Source organism: Oxyura jamaicensis, chromosome 7, assembly GCF_011077185.1.
Source record: "Oxyura jamaicensis isolate SHBP4307 breed ruddy duck chromosome 7, BPBGC_Ojam_1.0, whole genome shotgun sequence".
NCBI classification, from domain to species: Eukaryota; Metazoa; Chordata; class Aves; order Anseriformes; family Anatidae; genus Oxyura; species Oxyura jamaicensis.
This window is the reverse complement of record NC_048899.1, coordinates 35856863-35881524: the sequence shown is the minus strand read 5'-3', so window position 1 is coordinate 35881524 and position 24662 is coordinate 35856863. Positions and strand designations below refer to the sequence as shown.

At 42.5% G+C, this 24662-nt stretch overlaps 1 protein-coding gene and 2 long non-coding RNA genes across 8 annotated transcripts in view; 1 reads left to right on the top strand and 2 right to left on the bottom strand.

The window, feature by feature from the left end:
* Positions 1 to 534: 534 nt before the first annotated feature.
* On the bottom strand, positions 535 to 5886 carry LOC118170155. Its single transcript, XR_004752541.1, has 3 exons — positions 5748 to 5886; positions 4344 to 4538; positions 535 to 2675 (listed from the first exon to the last, which is right to left on the bottom strand). It is a non-coding gene; the product is annotated as an uncharacterized LOC118170155 (long non-coding RNA).
* A 1483-nt stretch (positions 5887 to 7369) lies between these two features.
* GTDC1 (glycosyltransferase like domain containing 1) overlaps positions 7370 to 24662 on the top strand; it is a 193644-nt gene continuing 176351 nt past the window's right edge. For 3 of the 6 annotated variants that reach the window (XM_035331010.1, XM_035331009.1, XM_035331005.1), the window contains exon 1: positions 14542 to 16037. The gene's annotated coding sequence lies outside the window, so the exon portion shown is untranslated. Of the gene's footprint in view, positions 7833 to 14541; positions 16038 to 16068; positions 16179 to 24662 lie in introns of those variants that run through there. The other 3 variants (XM_035331011.1, XM_035331006.1, XM_035331007.1) reach the window with 2 other exon arrangements.
* LOC118169612 lies at positions 16757 to 23145 on the bottom strand. Its single transcript, XR_004752194.1, has 3 exons — positions 23036 to 23145; positions 20175 to 20185; positions 16757 to 16768 (listed from the first exon to the last, which is right to left on the bottom strand). It is a non-coding gene; the product is annotated as an uncharacterized LOC118169612 (long non-coding RNA).

Genomic DNA, 24662 nt, shown 5'->3' with positions numbered 1-24662 from the left:
TTAACAAATTTCCTCTTTAAAACCAAAGCTATTTTTCAGCTCCATCAAAGCTGTTTTTTAACTGCAAAAGCCTGGGAGGGAAGTCAAAAACCATGAGGACTCAAGGTAAATTACCCTGGCAGTCTTTTACAGCGATATCACCTATGATCAGCAAGCAATAAAACAACACAAAACAAAACAAAATCTTAACTTAATAAAGTTTTATATTCTTACTGTGGCTTCCTCTGTCTTCTAGCAGCCCATCCTGTACATCAAAGGTCACAAAGAACACAATGAGTCACTATCAAAACCAAAAGAATGCTTCGTGAACAATTACTATACATAAATTGCACCCTGGTATTTCATTTCTGTGCCAACTCACAGTAATACAGCCCATTTCCTCTTCACTTTTTTTTTTTTTTTTTTTCCTGCAGCTTTTGTCCATACTAGCAAACAGCTTTGTTACTCTGCTTGCAGAGCTTATTATTATTATTATTATTATTTTCGTGTACTTATACCTTTGCCTTTTTGAGTACTGGGCAGCCGTGGCATGGAGCCTTTTGCTGCAGTTCTTGAGGCTACATTTCTTTGGTGTCAGTTGTACAGAGTCCACAACAACACTGTAACGTTGCCAGGCTTTGTAGCCAAAAACATCATTAGGAATACTGAGAGAGTCCCCTCTGAAACCCCGAATCAAAGTGCCCCCCAGAGAGAAATCAACTGTACATTAGCTCATGCCTAGCAGAGCAACTCAGCACCGTGCAGCTGTGAAACCTGTGCAGATCCCTCAATACGGGCTGTTGCTGGGAGGACTGTCCTCAGGATCCATTAACCCAGCTCAAAGGCAAGCACAGCACCTTGCAGTCTTTTAACACCACGCATGTGGGGACAAAAAAAGGCCTTCTGTGCGGAGTCAGAAATATCTTAGCAATCATCAGCCTTGACATTTCGTTTCATACCGCAGTCCCCAGCTTTCCTACTTTTGACAATACCATGTGTCCATGACTTTTGCTACAATCGCCTGAACAACAGAGGTGTTCATTCACTTATAGTAGAGCATCTGAGAAATAAAAAAACCTTTAAAACTTTTGCTGAATAAATATTGAGAGGTCAAATAAAATAGAACTGTTTTTCAGAAGGCACAATTTGCGTATGTGTGTGTTTGCAATTAAGTAATGAATGAACGACTAGATTTATATTGTCATTGTGTGATTACCTACGCATTTGGATTCTGCATGCTGGTCAGTTTTTAAGCAGTCTTCTGATTAATATTTATTGTCTTTAACAACCAATATTATGGACTAGAAAGTTGTGATGACAAGTAGCAACAACTGGCATTCTCTCAACAATTCCACAATAAGAAAAGAGGGAAGTAAGATAATATCAGCCAGCTTCCTTCTGAAGAGGTTTGGTTAAATCAGAATTTTTCATTAAAAAAAATTACAAAGCAAAAACACATCAGACTACTATTCTACCTAGCATGGGAGGAAGATAGCAGATATTTTTAATGTTCTGAAAATAATCACATCCTATTGCACCCAGCTCTAGTAAAAGGTACGTTGAAGTGAAACACTGTTTTTTTTTGCTGGTGGTGGTGTTTTTTTTTTTGCCTCTTACATTGTGAGAATCATCTGAATGCCTTTTGCTTCAACTCATGATAACAGAAAGAATCAAATGTGGTTTTGGTATGTACACTGCTAGCTCCTCTGGCTTTACACTGAAATACAAGACTTGCAGTCAGGCTTTGATTTTTCTGCTGCTAACATTCAGATCAACTACTGACATGAGGGGGACTACAAGAAGGGAAATTAACTGTTCTTAAATATATTTCACAAGTTTGGAGCCTATTTTGATTGTTTCATCCATTATTGACTATGTGTAAACTTGCATGCATTTACCCATGCGCCTCCCAGTTTTCAATCTGAAAAAAAGGAGGTGGTAGCACTTACATATCTTTGGGGATTAAGATCTAATCCTGGAAGGGCTCCAGGCTGGCAGCATCTTATACTCATAAAAAGCACCGCTAAAGCAATTGTGAATAGGCATAAGTACCAGCAGGTCCTTACAAGATTGGGATATATTTTTAAAATGCTATTCTGGGTGAATGTTACCATGTAAACCTTATAAATTATTAATTGATAATAAAAATGGAATGTATTTGGCATCCATGAGTGAAAGCTTCTATAGGAGGCTAATTCATAAATCTTTCTGGAGCCAAATTTCAGAAAGCATTTGTAGTTCTGCACATTCGTGGTTGATTAATTTTGCAAACTTGCATATACACATTTAATCTCCATTTTGCATATGCTTACACCTATCGGCAAATTACAAACTGCATGTGTGCTGTAGCATTTGCATACAGCCAAAGAGAAGACTCACTTCAGCAGAGGGACTTTTTACAAATATGACCTCTTCTAAGTTATACAAGTAAAATATAAAAACCTCTCCGTCACTTAGAATGTAGAGCAAAAGTGGTGATGAAAGTGCTTGCTCGTGATTGAGAAAACAATACATTCTTCAGTCCTCCCATGCAAAGAAAATCTCTGCTTTTCTCGATTTTCTCCTTCTCTCACGCTAACTCAATGTGGGTGGGAAGCAGCAGAAACAGAAAGGGTCATGTTTGCTCCTCAAAATTTGAAGATGGTGTTTTTTTCCTTTGCCACAGATGCTCCATGCTCATCAGTTGCTGTGTACTCCTGAGAAAGAAAAGAGAGAGAGAAATTGCCAATAACATTGGTAACCTTAAGTGTAGGCATGCATAAAAATTTGCTGAAAATTGGGTTGTGGTACATGTTCTTATTTTAGATTTGCCCTTGTTAACGTCTTTTTAATAAACAGGTGCATACACTTCCCCAAGCTGTCACTGTTGTTTACCCAGTCTGTACACTTTATAAATCTACTAATGGAATAGACCCAGTCATCCTAAGGATCTGTTTTAATAAGCTAGAGTCTCAAAGTTTTCAAGAAAATACTTTCTGGTAATATAGCCCTGCTGGCAGAGTGGATACAAGCTTTGCAAGGTTTGCTTTTAAAGATAAGAAGCATGTGACACAATTTCATTTGTTAGTTCAGCACAATGTAATATACAGAGCTTCATACACACTTGACATTCAGATTAGCAACAAAGTGGGATGGATACAGGGAAAACGAAATTAAAAGGTCTAAGAAAGGTGGAAAAGACTTTTTCTAGTGGAGTCTGAAATCGAAGGCATACTCCCTCCTGAGTGCCCTGAGCACTGCGGTGTAGATTGAGGCTTATTTTCGCTAGCTCAGCTTCTATCTGCATGAAAGTTTCCTTCTTTTCTCCATCTCTTGACCCAGGCAGAATGGCCAGTCACTAGACAGGGAGACACTATTTTGATTCCTACTGAGTGGAGAATGATTTTCAACTGAAATCTCCAACTTCTTTGCAAAGTGCTTTACCCATTAGGTGATTATGCACAACGTAGCTCACTCGGAGAAGCAACAGCTATAAAAGGCTGTCCTCAGAAAAGGCTTCTACATGGTGAATCTGGAAGGGATGAAGGAGCCTTCCCACAGCCTTGACTCGGTCGCTGTCCATATTAGAGTCTTTCACGCACTGTCAGAGGTCACGTAAAGGGTCACCCAGTTGTCTGACACTCCCTAGCTTTCATTCTGGATCCCACTGAGGGGACCAAACGTTTGCAGCTGCAGTGCAGACCCTAACTTTTGCCAGTACAAACCTCATTCACTGGGTTTATCCCACAGTTCTTTGAGAGCAGCAGCTGTAAAGAAACTAATAGTTACAGTCAATATATTAGAAAGATTAATACAATAGTAATTACCTTGCTATTGAAATAGGTAAATAAGTTAAAGGTATGTAATTAACTGTAGCTTCATCTCATGAGCTTTTAAATTGCATCACTGGAGATCAGTATTGTCCGATCGTAGACAGCAAACAGTAATTGCTGAAATTTCTTGTAAGTAATACCATGGGAAGAGTTTCTGTACTTAATTCTTCACTGGAGGTGTCAGCTCGATAGCCCTAGAGAATGTAATCTATAATATTTATCTCCAGAGAAGTTGGGGGAATGGAAGTAGGAAAATAAACTTTCCCTGTCTCATCGAAGTTATCGCCGTTTCTCAGGGTTGGATGGGTAACTCCACGCTTCCATATTTCACCTTCCTAGATGCACCACCAGTAAAGCAGCCGTGGAGAGATTTCTGCAGCACAGAAACCTCTTCCACGACATATTTGACTGAGAACTCTCACATGTTAAAAGAAAAGCTACCTATGTTGCTACCATATGGTGAAAATGTCTATCCATCACCAACCTGGTCTGTACTCAAGTCTGTCATCTCCATGTGAGAAATTATACACATACATAATGCAGTATAAATACCTGAAGCTCTCCAGCGCCGAACAGCCTATTTTAAAGCAACTGAACCTAGAGCTTCACACGGCTTCGCACGGTTATGAGTTGCACAGTGCCTCATTAGGTCAAAGCTCCTCGAGCAGCCGCGATGCGGGTCTGAGTGGTGGTGCTTCACACGGAACAGCGCTCACGGTGCAGGCTTCACTGTGAGCATTATTCTTGCTGGGAAAAAGGGAAAAAGAAAAAAAAAAGAAAAAAAGAAAAAACCTTTACAGCAGCAAGACTGGGTGTAGGACAGATAGAGTGATTTGCGCTGAAAAAAGTTACTGAGGGGCTCATTAGAGGCAAAGTTATTAGGCCAAGCAAACAGTTAATCCCTGTCACACAGAGGTAACGGAGTTGCCAGCCTTGAACTCTAAATTAAAGGCACTCTCTGAGCGCAAGAGAAGTGACTCTTTTTTGCAGCTTCCTCAGTACCATCCGTCTACCATAATGCTGTGGTCTTTTTCTTTCTTTAAATTCTGGGCTCCAACTAATTACTGGCAGGAAGTGCCTATTTTTATGCCATTAGTATGCAAATGAGTGAGAAGTAGAAAAATATTCTAAAGGAACTGTTACAATATCTGTCCACAGATTACTCGCCAATTAGAACATGGGATTAGGGCTGCGGGACCCCGAAAGAGTATGGCCAAAGTCTTTCTGCTTGGGTGCCTAAAGTTTAATTTCAATGGGAACTGTATATACACGGTGCTTTTCCTAGAAAAAAAAAAAAAAAAGAAAAAAAAAGGGAAAAAAAAAATCAAGCCTAAATTGCCTGCTTACAAATTAGCACTTCTACGCTTTAAAAATGAATGCCTCCACTTCCTCGCCTCAATTTTTCTATCCATAAATTGGGGATAAAACATCCTGTTTGTCTGCGTTCCAGCACATGCTGGGGACAAATCATTCAGCTGGACTGGAGTTCTCCTCATTTCTCACTCTGTGTGACAATAGCTGAAAGATGAAGCCTTTTATTTATAAAAAAAATATTTATAAGCTGGGTGAAAAAATATTAAAGCCTTTCAGATCTTACAATTTCTGCCTAGTTAAAAAAAAAAAAAAAAAAAGTATCTTGGCCTTTCCATAGCTTGATAGTATCAGGAATCTCAGAGGCGGATGAGAGTGGAGAACTATTGAAAAGTAACTTTATTAGGCTTTTTGAACCTAGAAAATTGTGAAACAAAACGCTTCTTATTGCAAGGGTATTTCTCATGCAAATCAGCCTTCTCATCACTCTTATAGTAACTGATTAGCACATGTAGGAAAAAATATAATCCCTCAAGCTGCTGTTCTTGACTTTTCTCACAGTTGTACTCTTTGGAAATTTTGCTTTATCAGTCCATTAGATGTTACTCATTTTGACTTCCTATTAAAAAGTTTACATCTACATACCAAAGATAACACTATGCTCAACTGACTCAGCGTGACAAACATTCCTTCTCTGAAAAGTTTTGCTTGAGAGGCTTGTTATTCATTCTGGCCAGACAACAGGGTTTACAAAACAGGATGTAATGGTAACACCTGCCCGCTATCCCACCGGAGTTACAACACCTGAAAAGACTTGATTTATGATGGAAAGCAACACACACCTTTTATTCATATATAACTGATAATGTGCCTGTTTTTCTGTTTGTTCCTTGTGCTTCTGTCATGAGAGCATCCTTGCAGTTTCCCCCTCTCTTTGGAAGGTCAGACGTGGTGCTTAGGGACGTGGCTGAGTGGGTGACGCTGGTGGTAGGGTGCTGGTTTGGACCGGATGGTTTTGGAGGTCTTTCCCAACCTTAATGACTCCATGATTCTAACCCCCTCAGCTACAACCCCTTGCTGTTCCCCCACCTCCCCCTACATCCCACACGGCCGAAGAGCCCTGCTGCTGGCTGCCTGACCAACAGTTCCCTCATGTTTTCCCCGCGTCCCCCCTGCCCCCAGCTTTCTGCCCCCAGCTCCAGCCCGTTTCGGGCTGCGGGCAGGACTGCGGCGACACATGCGGGGAGCCCCGGAGGCGGTCAGGACGAGGGGGACCGGGGCCGTTCCGCCACCGCCACCCCGACTCCGTCCCAAACCCCTCCGGAGCGGCTCCCCCCTCAGCCGCCGGGGCTGCCCCGGGCGATGGCGGCGGCGGCCCCGGGCGGAGGAAGGAGGGGGCCCGGCGGGCGGCAGGGGGAGGCCGGCTCTGCTGCGAGGGAGGGGCCGGCACGGCGGCGGGGCCGGCGGTCTCCAGGCGGCAACGAGGAGGAGGAGGAGGAGAAGGAGGAGGAGGTGAGCTCCCTCGGGGTGGGGTAAGCAGCGGGGCCGCCCGAGCGAGGCGGGCGGGAGGGAAGGGGTCAGCGCGGCGCGGCGGGGCGGGCGCTCGGCCCGGCGCCTGCGGCCGGGGGGAAGAGGGCCGGCAGGGGCCGCGGGAGGAGCGGGGGGCCCGGCCCCGGAGCCGGCTCCGCGGGGGGAAGGAGGGAGGGAGGGAGGAAGAAGGGAAAGAGGGAGGAGAGGCGGCCGGGCCGCCTGACATGGCTGCGCGGCCGCGCGGGTGGCGCTGCCGGGAGCCCCCAAGATGGCTCCGCGGAGGGGCAGCGGGAGCGGCCCGGCCGGGCAGGAGGGGCTGTCTGTCTGTCTGTGCGTCTTGTCTGTGTGTCTGTCCGTGTATGGGGCTGCCCCGGGGGGTGCCGTGGGGTGCCGCCTCCCCTGCGGCCCTAACATGGCCGCCCGCAGCTGACTGCCCGGGCCGGGGCTGTGGGCGCTCGGCGTGGGCCCGGCCCTGAGGGCTGCGGGGTCCCGGCGCTGTGCGAGCCCCTGCCCCGGTTCTGTCAGCGTTCCTGGGGGCGTTGTTCCCAGATACACACGTTATTTTCCTTAAAAAATACTACGCAAAGAAGGGACTGTCTCTTTTTTGTAAGCCTGTGTGGAGCGAGCTGCAAAGCTTGGACCCGGTTTCCATCCCAGTGTCACTATAACGCCATTAAAACATTAATATACAAATCTAGTTACAGAGCGAAAGCCATCAGGAGTGACCTACTCACTTTGCAGTGACCTAGGGCCATGCTTTACAGAACAAGGCAGGAAAAAGACCTCAGTTGTGCAAAATGTGTAGATCTTCGGATTTTTTTTTTTTTCTTCCCCTTTTAGGCTTAAAAACGTCATGTGACAGAACACCTCACAGTAGAGGAGCTGCTTCAATGCACTTTGCGAACGAATCCCAACTTCGGGAAAGTGTGTCTCAGATGAATGAGACTTGGCAGGTCTGCACAAATCTTTTAACACATGACTGTGTGATGATTGGAGTAGCAGGCTGGGGGGAAAGAAACCATTTGAGGTGCAAATGCATGCACTTTTTTTTCCCTTTTTTTTTTTTTTTTCAAGAAGTAGGGGGCAAGAGTTTGAAAGAGGAGCAGCTCCTGTAGGAGAAGCTTACTTTGTGGTAGGATTTTCTGGTTCCTGAGAATTAGATGTGCGTTACCGTGATTCAGAGTTTAGCACAATAGTCAGGTAAAGATGAGTAGCGGATTTTAGTGTGGCTTATAACAATGGTTTGGCATAATTAAATAGAGCTATTTTATTGGACTCTATTAACCTGGTTAACCTTAAATCTTAACAATGACAGGGTTTTCATGTAAAGAGCCTCCATACAAAGTGCAATATTGAATTTTAATTGGAGCTTTCAAGACCTAATGTAGAGTGTATTCTTTTGCTTCATCTTTTTTTTTTTTTTTTCCCCACTTCTAAGAAGTCCAGGCAGAGTTAAAATGCATTGGAAGAGTACTTTCTGACGTAAGTTTAAAAGCTATGAATCCAGATCAGATAAATCAATTAAGGACAGATTTTTTTAAAATGATTTTTTTATTTATATACATACGGCATGTGAAAGAGGTGAGGATCACTCTCACTACTGTCATAGCTCAGTCTTTACAAAGTTACTGAACAGTTTGCCAGTCTAAGTTTTAGTTGGCCAGTAGAGAGAAATGGTAGAACCCAGGAGACAGCCCCGCTGTCCAGCTCAAGGCATCGGTGCTTTACAGGCATAGTACAAAATTCATCCCTCTGCTGATAGATGCGCAGTTTGAACTCTAACTTGGTAGTGTTTTTATGGCTGTTGTCAATTATTGCCTTTAAAGTATTGCAGTAAAGCCCTGGAGAGGCAAGAATGACACAAACTATTGGCAGATTGTTCTTCTCTTAATGTGATATGAGGAAACATCTCCTTAATTGCAGTGTCTTAGGGAAGTGTTGGGAAGGGGTGAGCTGGACGGAAAGGAAAAATAATAGCATCAAAGTTTCAGAGAAGAGAATAATGTGCAAGAGGTAAGGGGTGAGGTAACTTGTCAGTAGTGACCAAGAGCCTAAACCCAACACAAAGCTGAGTTCAGCAGGCTCGGCATCCGATGCACTCTGCAGACACTGCTGTGGCCGTGTCAGTCGGCAGGCTGCGGCCCCAGGTCCATGTGCCTGTTAACTAACTGCTCATCTCCTCGCACTACCTGCTGCAACTGGCACTGTTGTGTCGTCATGCTCAGAGCTTCCCGAGTACCTAAGGTGCAGCCGAAACACGTCATTTATGCTGCTCAGTCACTTAGCCTCCAGTGTAAAAGTTATACAACTTCCTTGAAGTTGTTTTAAAACCAAAATAGAGACATATTTCAAAGACCTGTTTGGCTGTAGGCCCATTCTAGAGTGGCCGGTAAAAGTAATAAACTATCCTCAAACATTTCTGCTCAATAAAATTTGAGAACATGAAAACAAAAAAGTTCCTGTTTTAGCTTGTTATAAATGTTTTCTTCAGCCTACGGCTGCTGTTGTAGACGTTGACCGTAGCTAAAAGAAGAGCCAAGTACATTGAGCTCTTCGGGCCTCTGGTCCTGTCTGCACCGTGAACCTCTGTTATTCTGTAATTTCCATCAGAGCTGTGAGGGTTTACAGTCCCTGAACAAAATCCTGCATGGGCAAAATATCTAGGTAGACATTTCTCTCATCAAAACAGCCCTTGACCAATGTACTTGGTTTCACCTGGGGCTCCTGGAGCCTGCGGGAGCTGAACGGCTGTGGTAAGCTGTGGTCACGCCAAGCTCTTCCTGATGGAGGGATGGCTTCAGCAGCATTTGATGTCCTTAAATTCCTTACTGTTGCTGCATGTACCTGGAATGTAGATTATTAAAAACAAGAGAAAAAGACTCATACACAGCATTGTTTGGCTTTGCAAGATGGGAGTATGTTTATACAACACAGTGCTACATAGTCCAGCTTGGGAGATCCGTTGAGATAAGGCCTTGCTGTTGCAGCAGCCGATATTCTTGTGTCTCGTCTCTCTAAGTTGCAAAGAGGAGGTCTTGTCCAGAGACGTGAGTTCTCAACAGGTTAAATAATTCAGTGCAAGAATTGCTGTTTCTCTTGGATCCCAAATAATGTGCTCAGAAGGAACCTGCCTGTTAAATACAAACATCTATTCCTGTGCGAACAGCGTTGTGTTCTGTTGTGAGAAAATACTCTGCGGTTAGATTCTAGTGATACTGGTATAAATAATGGGGCCATAATGTTGTCTGGTCTACTGAGTGTTTATGCATACGGCTGATCGTGAGCCGTTAGGTAGTGAGAGAAGTAACAGAACCAAATGGTTGGAAAACTTGGAAGGAGCAGGTATCTCGTTCATTTTAGACTAGTTGGATAACTTAGTAATACTGCAAGTTTAACAAAACAAAAAAAAAGTGGAGAATGAACTCTAGATATGTGTGCAAGGTTCTTAGGAAGCCATGCAGCAGCCTGCTGCATTTTAGGAGCACATTAGCTACCAGGGTTGTTTTTTTTTTTCCATTTGTATATGAGAAACGTCCTCTGCTGAGTTTGTAAAGCAGGAAAATATTCTGGATTTTGGGCAGCAGAAGAGTTGAGGGGGCTTCTGAGAGCTGCCTGCCCCTGTCCCAGCCGTGGTGCTGCTAGCAGCAGCAGCGCCATGCCTTGGTGCTGGAAGGGTGCGTGGCATGGGATGGCTTTAACATACACCTGCCCGTGCTGCTGCACGTCGGATGTGAAAGTAAAAATAAATGTGTGAAGCACCAGACAGAGAATATGAAATCGAAATCTGAGAACCACATCTTCAAGCTGTCTGTTGCCATAAATCCTCGGCCATATATACATGGGAGCACGTGTAGATGTTCTGTCGTTGAGCTGCGGTGTTTGCTGTAGGCAAGTAGTCACGGGTCAATTTAGAAATGACAGTACGTAAGGGAAGCCATTACTTCAGGTCGCTGGTGTTTTGGGTATGTGCAGCTCTTCGATGTCTGAGTGAGAACTGAAGCAATATCTAAAATTAACAAAGGAATATGTGAAATTAATGTCAAGATGCAGACCTTGGAGGAAAACGGGCAAGGGCAGCCACTGAGCGTGGTGTGGTGTGTTCCCCTGAATTGTCATTTCTTAGGGCACAGAAAGAACACAAACAGCTGAGACTTTTAAATCCTAAAGTAAGTTAATGTTATAGAAGAAAGATGTGTTACAGAAGAAAGATTTGATTTAGATGTGTGCATATTTATACATATCAACTATAAATGTGAAAATTAATACGGATGTGATTAGCAAAACTTCTGTCATTGGCAGTTCAGATACAACTAGGTTTAATAGCATTTCCATGCCTTAATTTTGCTGAATCGTTATAAAAACTGTTAAAGAATGAATGTTAGGTTTTAAAACAGAAAAGAGGAATTTAATCAATTTTACATCTGAAAGCATATTTAAGTTTCATCTATCCAGGAGTGCACCGCTGTGGCTTTACCTGCTGTTTTCCAGCGTTGTTCCAGGATTATTTCAGGTGCCATTTTGTGCAACAGGTTACCATGTTGATGAGGCTCAGTGCTAAAAGCATGACACTGCCACAGCTGTGGGGGGAAGGCTTTCCCCCGAGGGGTGCAACCATGGTCTGCAAAAAGGTTATGTTGGCCATGCCTCTGGCAACAGAAAGCTCAGTGATCGTGGTCTGGAATAAAACACCATTTGTCTCGTGGGTGCATATGAAGCTTATAACTGCTGTGCTTTAGATTTACTCATCCAGAGTGCAAGATTCCTTTCCTAATTATTATTAGGAGCTGTCACTTGGGGGGGGAGAAACCCCTTATGTTCATGCCTAACTAGTTGGATTCAGATTTAATATGATGCAGTCTTTTATTCCTCTTTGGGATGGAAGATTTACTGAACTGATGGTCTGTGATGGGCGTTACTCACACCAGCAGGATTCGGTGGTCAAGTGTGTTGGAGTGGAGGATGAAGATCTCGCTGTAGCTCTTGGTTATTTTTCTCAATCTGAAAAGACAAAGAGAAGTTTTGCCTTCAGAGAACTGAGACTTGTGGTTCCTCCTTGTAAGGCCTAATAAAACACATGTAAGAGAAACAGAACTGTTTTGAAGTCTTTGTGTGGAAGAACTTGAAGAATATCACAAAGTTTGGTGCAGAAGTACAAGAATAAATGTTTATAAATCCTGAAAAACTGGAGCGATCAGCAGTGGTGGCATGTAACTGTAGTGGCAGGATACTTGGAAGAAAGAGCAGTGAACATAGCTCCATTTTGGGGGTCAGTTCTAAGAAAACATTTTCTTCTTGTCCTTCCCAATTGGATTGCTTTGGAAAAAAAAAAGCCTCAAAGTTATGCATTATTTAATCATTGTAGATTATTGGACAGTGTAGGTCTTGATTCTGTTTTCATAGTGGTTTATTTACCAGTTCACAACTTTGTAAATAAAGCACAAATAGCGTCCTTGTTGCCTTGTGAAAATGAGGTGTTTTTTAGAAATCTGTTCCCTGGTACGTATAATTAAGCAAGTGCTTTCTGAGAAGCACCATAATTTCCATCACTTAAAAATTAAAATCTTCTAATGAAGCACAGATCCTCATTTCGGCTGATGCTCAGCATCATATTTCCAGTGAATCTTTTTGCCTTGATGCTTACTTTACATACAAATATTCCAGGGAAAAAAAAATCAGAAACTGGTTGGACATCGTGCATATTTTATTCTCTAGTTATTCCCAAGGTGTTTGCAAGGAACATGCTGCAGGAAGACTTTGCCCAGTAAGTAATCCAGGGAAATGCTCAGTTCTGAGACTTCTCAGTTGACATGTTGGCCGTTCACCTTGTCTGTTGGATTGCTGTTCAGTACAGTAAATTTCTGCTTAGTAAAAAAGTTGGGGATGAATTGAAGGTCTCCAAGTAAGCAATGTCATCTTGTTGGCCTTAGAGGGCAATTTCCTCTCCTGATCTGAAAACTTTTAGAGGAAATGTGCTTTTGTTATCATTAAGTCAGTTTTCTTTTTGCCTGTGATTTAAATGTGGAAGCAGGATTTATGGAAATGACTGTAGGGTAGCGCTGGCCTAATTAGTCATTATTTCGGGCAAGGCATACAAAATTGGTCTTTGTTGTGCCTAAAACTAATAGTGTGCTTTGTATTTAATCTGTAGGTCTTTTGTAAAACAAATGATCGTGCTAAGAAGTGCAAAACATACACATTTAAAGTCTTTCTAATATTTGGCATGCTGTTCCAGCGAGTCATTCAGGTTTTCAGTTGATGGTTAAATTTATTAAAGGTGGGCTCTCTCTCCCTGAGAAACTATGTAATTATCTGTGTATTTGTAAAAACAAAGTATATTTTTTAAAGAAGAAGCAGTAGCTGAACCGGAATTTGCAGTGGCGATTTTGGAATTGAATGTGGATTTTGTACTGGTGCCTATTTGAGGATTAAATAGAAAACACCGCAATGCCTTATGAATGTGCTAACACCTATTACGAGGTTGCCCAGAGAACGTTAGTGTTGTTGGCGTGGTATGGTCACCGTTGGGCTGAGTTACGGCTCTTACAGGTGGGTTTTCTCTTTTTTTGGGCCTTACTGGGGTGAATTACTGCAGCTTCATGGTAGCTGTGACATTACTGTTCACGCTGTGAATTTGATTCCATAGTAAAATGAGTATTATGTTGTCCTTTTAAGTTGGCTGTCAGCAGAGAGCGGAGAAGCTGCACTTAGAGCATCTGCATGCAATCTTTGCGACAAGCAGGACCCTCTGGAAAGCTGTTACTGTTGGGGCAGAACTAATCATTCCTTGTGAAATTATATAAGGAGAATTAGCTCTGACTCTACCTCATTTCCTTTCATACTGCTGTGAAAATAAGCTTGGAAACGTCAAGCCTTCCCTCCTTGTTTCTCTGTCCTAAGCGCTTTATTAAGTACTTCTTTTTGTTAACGCTCTAAACAAAAGTACCTGCATATATTTCTAGATGCTGATGGGACTGGCATCCTCGCCCAGCTGGGCAGCTCGAGGTTTCCTTCCGAGGACAGGACTTCCAGGTTTAGTTGCCGTTGCCTTCTCAGTGCTTTGCCTTTATTTCCCCGGTGGATCGTTCCGAGTACTTCATATTTAAGGTAGCACGCTTGATGTGATAGAAAATTGTCAATCATGGGCTGCCTTGGCTACTTAACAAAAAGAGATATCAAAAGGCTGCTCGGAGCTCCGAGGAGCAGCAAAGTCACCTGCTGGTTTGCCTGGCGGGGGCCTGAACTCCTCCAGCCTTTACGTTTAGAAAAGAAAACTCAGATCTCAGGAGGTCAGCCAGCCACAGAGCCCTGCACCGCGTGCGTGAGTGCACAGCGCCCACCACAAAGCGAGCTAGGTACGCATGGACATGTCTGACACGTTCACCTTAACCACGTCTGAAAAACACCCGGCGAGGACTGTAACCCCTCTATAACCTAACCCGTTGCTTAACCCTCCGGAGAGGTAACATATTTCTTCTTACTTTTTTTCCCCCCAACCACTTAAGCTTCTGTGTTCCTACCCCTGCCCTGGCTTTTGCAGCAGTGGGGTCTGATCAGCTGTTCTGTAACTGCTGTTACTGTATTATGATCTTATCATCCTTTTGCGTAGGACGCTCCTGTTAATGCAAGTCTGAATGAAATTTCCACTTTTTGCATCTAATTCAGGGTTAAAACCCCGCTTTGGTTATGAGGCTTTATTGCTTAGTCCTGCTCATTTCAGTTCTGACAGCTTCCCAGAAGGCTTGCAGCCTAAGATTTTGCAAGTATATTGGTCATCATCAAAGTAACAAAAATATTAAATAATACTGCACTGAGATGCTGTTTTCTAGAATTCAGCTTAAATGACTTATCAGCTTCACAGCAAACCCTGGCCAGCTGATAGGAAGGCAGCCCTGCCCAGGCTGCGCTCGTTTTTCCTTCACAATTGGAAAAAATCCTCGAGTGCTTACAATTTCTCAGGAAGAGAGAAGACTTTAAATTATTCAATGCACAGACCAAGAGGGTGAAAATAAATAAATAAATAGCTTATTATGGTAAAGTTCCTGGTACAAACCTGTTTGATGAATATGGGATCGTGGAATGGCTGAGGGGACGTGTCCCCAGCTACTCTATCGTCTGCAGGACCCTTGCTCAGATGTCTCCGTGTCTGTCCCGTCCTGGACGGACTGGAGCTGGAGAAACTGGTATCTTGTAGCTGTTAGGTGTGTATGGAGGAGATGTTCAGTGAGGTAAGAGAAAAAAGCTGCGAGGACGTTTACGGTGGTCTGCACACCTGGGTCAGCAGATGGGCCTTGAGAAGGATGTGTGCAAGTCACCTGTAATGAATTGGATAAATACGTACCTGCGTGCCTATGTGTCTGAGTACCTTGAGATGCATCTTTTATGGCTATTAGATCCACAGTTAAAAAAAGAAAAAGTAGTCTTTGATCAAGCAGATGTAAATATTTGAAAGCGATGCTAGTTTGTGGATCATGTAGAGAAGGCAGGGGGAGGTAGCTCTGCTTCAAAACCTTTTTTTTCCTTGTGACTTGCTTGGAACATAATCTGCAGGCATTTTGCTTTTATGTTAGCGTTCCAGCACACGTGATGTGAATAGAAGCTGTCCTCTGCGTTCGAGTTTCCAAAAAGTTCCTGTGTCCGGGAGGGCTGCAGGACGACCCGCCTGCTGGCTGCAGGATTTCCGGCCTTCCAGGAGTAGAAGTGGTGCAGATGAGGCATCCTTCGAGGCTTCCCAATGCTTTTGCTTAGATTGTAAAGCTCTTCCTTATTAGGCCCACAGGAAGCACTTCTCCTGTAGAGCAGCCAAATCGGTATCGTCATTAAATACTTCTTGTCTGACTCTGATGGCAGCTCCTCTCTGTGGTGGCAGATTTGGGAAGCCTCTGCGATTGCCTCTGCGTTCTGCCTAGCTGAGTGCGCGGCCTCTCCATCTAACTGCATGGTAATTTCTGACCTGGAAGCTGGGATGGAAACTGAACAGTTTTTAGAGGATTGGTCACCTTTTTTTTCCTTAAATTAAGCTCTCTAGTGCAAAAAATATGGGATGTCTAAGTTGGGAGCTCCATTAGAACTTAAGCTAGAATAACAGACAATAATAATAATAAAGCCTTGTCATCAGACAACATAAAATTATTTTTTAAATTTATTTACCCCTCTGCCAACTGTGTTCTTGCAAAATGGGTCTTTGCCCTCAGTTTATTCTCAGCAGCAGCTGCATTGGTTCCTGGGTTATGTAAACGCCCGCACGTTCCTCTCTGGGATGTTAAGAAAATTCTGCCCTTTTCCATCATCTCCAAGCAGTATCCGTGTGTCTGCTTTCTGATCTCAGGACCCTCCTGTTTCCATCGGGCTCCCTGCTTGCTGTGCTTCGCCTCTGCTGTCGAGTCCCGCTCTCGGAGGCTGTGCCAGGTGAGATGTGCTTGCTTTCTTTCCCTTACAGGAGAGCTCCCCTGACCCGTCGTGCAGCGTGGGGGAAGAGGCGAGCAGGTGGCCTTTCCAGCTCCAGCTGGAGCCTCTCTGAGGGGACTGCACGAACACAGCCCCAGGCAGGTACGCTTTGTGAGAGTTCAACAGAAAATGCCTACTTCAGAAATGGAGAGGTATCCTACTGTAAGTTCACGAACATGTTCCGCAGAAGTGGCAGCCTGTAAGTAATGCACTAAAAGAGGAACTGGATGAAACATGAAGACAAGTTCCAAATGAGAAAAGCACATGGTTTGCATTATTTCCTTCATGCTTGGTTTTCATGTTGGTGTCATCATAACACGAATGAATATGGCTTTTCCCTCCGAGCAGTGTTTAAAATCTGATTACCTGAATTATTTATGTTCAGTGTTCAGAAATACTTGAGGAGTTTTATTCTTTGAGGTAGCTGTTCATTCAGTTGTTATTTTGGAAGTTGATCAGTGTCTTCCATTCCAGACCATCCTGAAAGAAGTTCCTAAGCATTATGGATGTTTTAATACTTCATTTGAAAATACAGACTTTGAAAGTGTAGTTATTAAACTCTGTTCAAGATGCAGAATCTCTCCTGTTCTCTAGTATTAATGGTACAAGTTTGGAAGTCCTGGTTTCACTGAAGGTAGGGCGCTTTGTTTGTAAGTAGCTGCTGAAATAAATTACCAGTACAAGAAACCATTCTGCTAATAAGTGAGGGATGCCTGGAGTTGGCTCTGCTAACAGAGAGAATTTAATTCATCCATCATCAGGGATGATGTTTCTTAGCAACACAAAGTATTTTCACCCAGGGCGCTTTCACGAACTTTCACATTTTTCTTCAAATGCAGCCTTGGTAGTATTTCATATGACCTGAAGTTCGTCCATCTGTCCTGAAGGTCCCAATACTTTTCCCTTCCCTCCCATGATCAAGTGATCCGATGCATGTTTTTTTTCAGCTTAATGATACACAAGTTGACTAGAGAATCATTTCGCATGTCAGATTTTTCAGAGGGTTCTGGGAAATTATTTGCTGCTCTGTATAGCAAAGCTAACAGTTATTGAAAATGTGTTATAGTTTCATAATAAAACAGATACGAAAAATATTGGCTTGGGAACTAACTAAATGCTTTCTGATAGCCATAGCCTCAAGGGGGATACTTGGATCATTTGTAATAAAGGGCTATCTTTGATATCTTTTGGTGAATTGACTAGTATTCTGTTTAGATGATAATTTCTGAAAAAAATGGCTTGATACACTGTGTAGTGTTATCAAATTGTTTGGGTGCAAAAATTGCCTTAATGTATGGGCAGGGTTTTCAGTGTGTATTCTTCTAATGTGTTCTGTATGAAATCAGAGGAAGCTGTCTATTCATTAAGGCCTCAAGTGTATTTCTTAGTTTTCCTTTTTTTAAAACAGATTTGATCAGTGTGCTTAGAGAGTTGCTGGGGAGATTTGGCTTGCTGAAGGAACACCTTCAGGTATATAACAGGTGTTACTCAGTACTGAGAACAAACATCTTACAAATAAAATGTCATGTTTTGCTTTGAGAAATCATGTATTTTAGAATTTTTGGTAAACTGCTCTGAAAATGTTTGTGATCTGTGGTGACTAAGCCCCTGGTTACCTTGCTTTGAGTGGAAAAGTTTTAGTGGTTATAGGATGAAAGCTTCTTTATCAGCAGTGAGTAGCGATAAGTGTTTGCAAAACTTTGTGATGACTTACCTACTACTCAGCTTAATTCACAAATAAACTGTACAGAAACTGTACAGAAGTACTGATTTAATTCTTCTTTGTAGTTCAAAAAAAAGTCCTGTGTTGCAGTGAACGTCATCTTAGCTTTGTTTTACTGAGCTTTCACATACACATGTAAAGTCTTTGTACGTATGGATATATATCCATGAAAAATGAATTGTTATAATTACTGGGATACTGTTATAGAAAGGTTTTATCAACAGCGTTTTAGAGTGTATGTATCGCTAACACACAAGGGAATATTTAGGTAGAGTGCTGAGAGCTGCCAGCAAAACCCATGCTCGCTTTGCAATTCAGCTAGATGCATTTCCGTGAGGATAATGACATCTCACAAGTGAACTCGCTAGTAATTCCTGGGCAATTTCAAACTAAATGGCTCTGGGTTTTTAGTTGGTGTTTATAGTCCTGGGACTTTTAATCATACATCCAGACTTGGGCATCTTGTTTAAGATCACTGATATTCAGAGTGTTGCAGTGTAGATGTTTTTTGCCTTGGTATTAGTGGCCAACATGTTGCAAGGTCTCCAGGTGTTTCTTTGACTCCTCTGAAAAAATCACCTGACTTGAAAGCTTCTTTCATTATCCTACAGGAAGCAGCAGTATCTGAAGAAAGAAGGAAAGAAAGAGAAGCTTAGTAGCACCAGGGATTTTAGTTTTAATGTATCAAATGTCAGCTCCTTGAAAATGCAACACTCACTTACACCTGAGGGTGCCTTACCTGCACATCTGAGCCTGCACAGCTTGCAGAAAGGTCAAGACTCACCTGTTCCTTCTTCTGCCAGCGTTATTGCCCGTAATGATAGACCATCTGCACTTCCACCTCTTCATCTGAACTTCCATCTGGGCAGCTCCAGAATCAGTACTGGTTTCTCCTTACCCCTTTGGGGTAAGAAAATTCATGTTTATAGGAACAGGTCATGTTTGCAGCCCTAATGGCTCCTTTGGGTAGTTGCACAGTGAGATCCATAGATACTTGCTGAACACCAGAGTTTGCATTGCAGTAACATGTAGCAGTGTTCACGCTGTAGACCTGTGTTTGCATCTCTGCACACAGCATATTGCCCTGTAAGACTGGGTGTAGAGGTGGTCTTAAAGCTTCTAATAGATGCTACTAATAAATTTCTCAGAAAATCATTTTAAAAAGATTTTGAATAATAATATCCCCTCATAATTGAGACTTTCTTCTTCTAACTGTAAAACCAATGTCTAAATTTACAGAGCTTTACAGAGAGACTGTGATGGGCAAGAATGCAAAACCTGTTTAATGAGAAACCAAACCCCCAAAGTACTCTCCAGAAACTGGTTTAAAAGTTTTAATTCTAACTTGTTCAAGGTGCTGAGCCCTAAAGCCACTTAGTACACATTGGCAACATGTAGTGGCAGGTATTAATTTTGGGAGAGGCTTTGGATGAGAGAAAGGAAAAGTTCTGCAGTATTCATAAGCAAAATGCAGCTACCTGCTGCGAAGATTTTGGAAGCAGTCCTGGTAGAGGTGCATCAGTCCAAGAATGCGAAGAGAAGGGAGTGCTCCTGATCATTTCCCCTTCCTTCTGCCATTGCAAAATGGTTATTTAGAATAAGACAATAATAAGAAAACAACACCTGAAGACAAAATTCCCTACCAAATGTTACTTGTAGGCCACAGCCTTTCCACAGCCCTGATGAAGCAGCTACTGCAGCAGGGGTTTTTGCTTGTGTTCTATGCAATTCCCTCTGGTTAAGTACATAGATACAAAAAAAGTGATGAAAATAATCTTTTTGAAAGTAGCAAAAGGTCTGGAGTAAGCCTAATAAGTAGATAGGGATAACTCATAATGAGGAACACACAGGCATGTCAGAACCGTTGTAAATTTTCCAAAACTACTTTTCATCTTCACCCATCCATGATTCAAATAAAGAACACCCACTTTATGGCCTGCAGCACAATACAAATTGTTCTTTGCAAGCTTTTGGTTAAAGCGATGAACATACTATTTGAATTTTAGGAAAGACAATTTGAAAACGTACTATATTTAGGATGGAGTCTTGAAGTTACAAGAATAACTAGCGGTTTTGCTGTAGTTGCATCTTCTAATGTTCATGTGCAGAGAATGACGTGATCGGAGTTGTCACTGGGAACATTTCGTTTTTCATGCAAAGTATTTTTGGGCAGCTCTTGTTTGAGGGAACATGTGATGGAATTTAAAAGAAGTAGTCTAAGAAATTACCATTTGTGTTAAAAGGTCGTATATAATTGCTTAGATGTTAGGTTTAGCCTTAGATGTAAGGCTAAAGCAATCCTTTCTCAAGACTGTAGCTTGGCCGTGGGGTTCTCATCATTTAACATAGCTGTGTCCGTGGAGAGCCTTGTGAACTACATTTTATTCTAATAGGGCCTGGGACATGGTCATGAGTGAGAGGTCAAATGTCTTTCCATTAAGTCTTCCTATTATGTGTTGTTTGCGTGTAACTTTCACTATATGAGAGTTTATGGTTACGTTCAGTCCATCCCTGCTACACACACCTAATGCACATTTTGTGTTGTCAACAAAGATTGTAAATCATCTCAATAACTGAGATTTATTTCCTAGTACATGAAAGCATTATGGGGTGTTGGCTCTCTATTTGCTGTTCTACTTCTAAGTCACTATTTTGTGTACATAGTCCTTTCTCTGGCCCTGACCTGAGACAATCCTGGTGAGTGTGGGTTTCAGCATACCTGCAAGCAGCTTGTACTGCTGAGCGGGCTAGGGGGGGTAGTGGATGTGGGAGAGGTTGAATCTCAAATGATGATAAACTTGTTTTGACGCATAGTAGTATACCGTGTTATCACGAAGGAGGACCTGCTTCTGATTAGGTCCTTCCGTTTTGCTTCCTTAGTCTGGACTGGAAGCCTGTCCAAAGTAAATGTTTGACACAGCCTGAGGACTTAGCTAGCCAGCCCTGTGATCACAAATGCAACCGGGTCCCTCGATTGCAGTCATTCAGGTGGCGTGGAGAGAAAAATACCCTGCACAACTTCCAGGATTTTATACAAAATTTAAAGTATTAGCATGATACTCTGTGGCTACCTACCAATAACATGGCTTTCCAGTGAATCCGTTTTTAAAACATCTGTTTTTTCTTTGTTTTGTACCTGTTTTTCTTGGCCAAGCTGTGCTTTTGGTGTAAGATGGGCTGCTTTCCCTGAACTGATGCCTCACAACCAGGCATAGCTCTTGCCCTTCCTGCTGTAGCTGTCCGTCTTGGCCAAACTTTGCATTGCTTTTAAATTGAGAGGGTCAAAATCTGTATATTTTCAGCTTGCCAGTGTGGGCCTTCAATCCTGCCCTCCCTCCTCTGTGCTTTTAATACCCTAATAACCACTTCTCCATGTACAATTTGATAAAACTTGTTTACAGGTCATCAAAACCTCCGCTTTCATCAGTTAACTATCTTTGGCCAGTGAAGTCTGGATTCAGTGATATTTATGTACTAACAAGATATGAGGACACATTTCCATGTTAACTCACTTTCCAGATTTTGGAAGTCTCCTGTGTTTGCTTGGCAGTTGTTTTTTTTTGACTGCACTTTTCCTTTTGTGTCCCCTATCTGCCCAAGATCTCTATGAACTCCTCACATTCTCCCTTATTTTGAAAGTTGGCACGTAAATCCATCCTATTCAGAGGAAGCCGTTTTGTTCTTCATGCGGTTTCAAAACATAAAATCAATCTATTTCATTCTGAGAGGCTACTGGAGAATATGGGATTTACCCTGCCTTTGTAGTGCCTGGCAGTGTAGTGTCATGCGACTCGAGCGGCGTTTGGATTCAAGACAATTGCAACCTGCACCTCTCCCGTCCTGAAAATACATGTAATATATATAGAAAGAATACATATTCAAGTGTGTGCTTGTTGGTATTGCTATTTTGTGTCGAGGACTGCTGTAATTAAATAAATCTTTCTCTGTGTAAGGCATGTCTGCAAGAGAAGGGGCGTGGGAGGCTGCTGCCTAGTTCATGGTAAACTGAACTCTCAAGGAAACGCTTCAGAGCACTGCATGAAAACTTCCTGGGCTTGGATGCTGCATTATGAGCTTTTGGTCCACTTTTCATGTTCTAGAAGAGAATTGACAGTTCGGAGGAGAAGGCTGTCCTTCTCCGTGGGACAGCTAGCATAGCTGTGGTTGGTGGTAAGAGTGAATAGCACCTACCACCTAGGCAGCTGGCACTTGGTACCTGCGCTTTCCCATCCATGGTTTTGTGTTTTTTTGTGTTCAAGGTAGGCAACGATGAAGCTTGTTTGATGAATTGCAGTTTATCTCACGAGCGTGATGCTTTGCAGACGAGAACAACGACTGAGCATTGGGTGATTTTTTTTCTTATTCAATAAGAAAGCTTTCGATTATAAATTAGTTTGAGAAACAAGCTGTTGGTATATGAAAAAAATAAATATATGGAGAGTTCTCAAGCAGCTACAGTAGGATGCCATTTACACAAACAAGGATGTATGTAGTTCTGTGCTCAGTGTTAATGATCTGTATGTTAAATGAAAGCTTGACCTTTTAAGGACCTTTTCTCCCGAAGTAAAGAATAGGCTGATCTGTTTCTCCCACAGCTGGAAGGGCATGGGGAAATTTGGTCGATCTTTTATTTTTTTAGCACTATCCCAGGGAATGACTGGGCCAGTTGCTAAGATTGTAGAGGACTGCGTGGCCCCAGGCATCTTTAACTGTGTGCAAAGAATGATTTCACTTAAGCCAAAAATTACAAAATGCACAAGTTTAGACTGAAAATTGATTCAGGTCAGGAAAAACTGGATCCATCCCAGTGTCTTAAAGTGGGTAACTGGAGACGTTTGTGTGATGGTTCATATAAATCTAAGTAAGTGGACATGAGATTACACATTCATCATCGTGATTTTTCACTTGAACTGCTTTGTGTGTGCAAGCATTTGACAATATTGTATTTAACTGCAAGGATAATATTGGCCTGGTATATTCCGAGTTCATATTTTATTTTACTGTGGCAGTCTAAATCTCTGCAAGTTGAAAAGTTTGAGCCAGGAAGGTAGATGATCAAAAGCAAGGACATCCTGCGTGGGGAACTTGTGTTTGGATTTTTTTAATCTGATCTAGTTACCCAGAAATAAATCACGCTTTTTTACTGCAATGAGTCTATTTAAAAGCCTATTTTTACTTCGAGGTAGATCTGTTTAAAATACCTTGTGTTAAATAATGTAAATGCTTTCTTGCAGACAAAACCATTCTGCCAGCTCTGTTGTGTAACTTCAGTTTAAGCCAGTTTTCTGTTTCCACACTCCTCTTTGTTCTGTAATCCGTGGTGTACAAACAATTAAATGTGTCCAGTCTTAAACATTTGGGTGATGTCATTAAATTCATGGAGATGGTTTATAGTTTGGGTCCTGGGATGTGGGACCCAAAGGTTGTACGCTCTTCTAATAACACTTTTTCAAAGAAGGCCTCAAGATTTGCTTATAGCATCAAAGTAAGAGACAAAGATCCATTGTCTTTCAATGGATCTTAATGTTATTTAAAACATTTAAGGGTTATGTTACAGTCAGACGGGCAAGGGTCACTCTTCAGAACGTAAAGATCTGGAGAAACACAGCGATGGGAGCTGTGGTTGCATGTTCTGTGGGTCTGTAGGAAACGCAGAGCTTAACCATGGGGAAGGGGTTGAGGACGTGTCAATGTGGGCCAGCCCTCTGGTCTTTGCCTCCTGTAGCTCCTCAATGGATCAGAAGATCTGAGAATACTTAGTGTGGGCTGCGGTGTTACACGTGCATGCGTACGTACCTGTGTCAGGTTGATGTCCAGATGGGTGGTGATCCTGTCCACGATGATGAAGTTAGTGTTACCTGCTCAGCCCCAGTGCTTGTTTTTAACACCACGACCAGTGTTGAGCTACCAGGAGGAACCCATGGGTTTCGCATTGTTGCCTGGAGTAATTGCCACGGCCAACTCTCCATTGATGCATCTATTGCTTGTCTCTATTGCTTCACTCTCTCTTTCGCATCACTGTGGGGTCTGTGCTTGATTTAAAGTCAGTACAAATCGTGTCTGGTAGTGCTGAAAGTCTCTCGTGACTCCTTTTTTGGGCAGAAAAGCTTAAGAAATCTGACTATGATTTTTGAGGGGGGGAGAGGAATATTTCCTTTGTTAGTGAAAACTGTAAACAAGAACCTCAAAGATAAACACCGAAGGACATCCTCCTTAGGTTGTCCACAGTGTATTTGGTCAAGAAAGGAAGCAATTTAAGGAATGTGACACGCAGTTCATGATGCAGAAGAAAAGCTTCTATATGCCTAATACATTGGAAAACATTTGTTCAAGAGAATGACTTCCGTGCGCGAGATTTGCCCCGTAGTATTATTAAGGTCAGTATCCACATAGGTCGTCTCATACGCATTGAATGTGGTGCCTGAGGTCAGCTTTGGCTCGTGAGTGCAGCTCTGAGGAATGTTTGGTCTGGTCCCGTTAAAAATCATCCGTGTGCGTTGTTTGTTTAGAAACTTACTCCTGCTCTGCCTGGATTTGTCTTTGGTTCCCAAATGAAAAACAACAGTGGGAGCAAAATGTGGTGTTCTGCTTAACAAGTAAAGCTTGTGCAAATATGTGTGTGCTGTGTGTACGTATACTCACGGGCTGGTTCTCTTTTCAGTGAGCTGGTGTCAATTTTTAGATAAGGGTTTTCTGTTCTAGGTATTTGGGCAGTTATCTATTCTTTGCTAAACCTTGCCGTGAAAAATATATGTTCCAAGTTTTCTGAGAGTAAAGACTTAGGTTGCATTGCTGATTGAGAAGGACTAGAGCCAGTGATTCGGAGAGGTTATCAAACTGCTGTCACAAAAACATCTGAATTC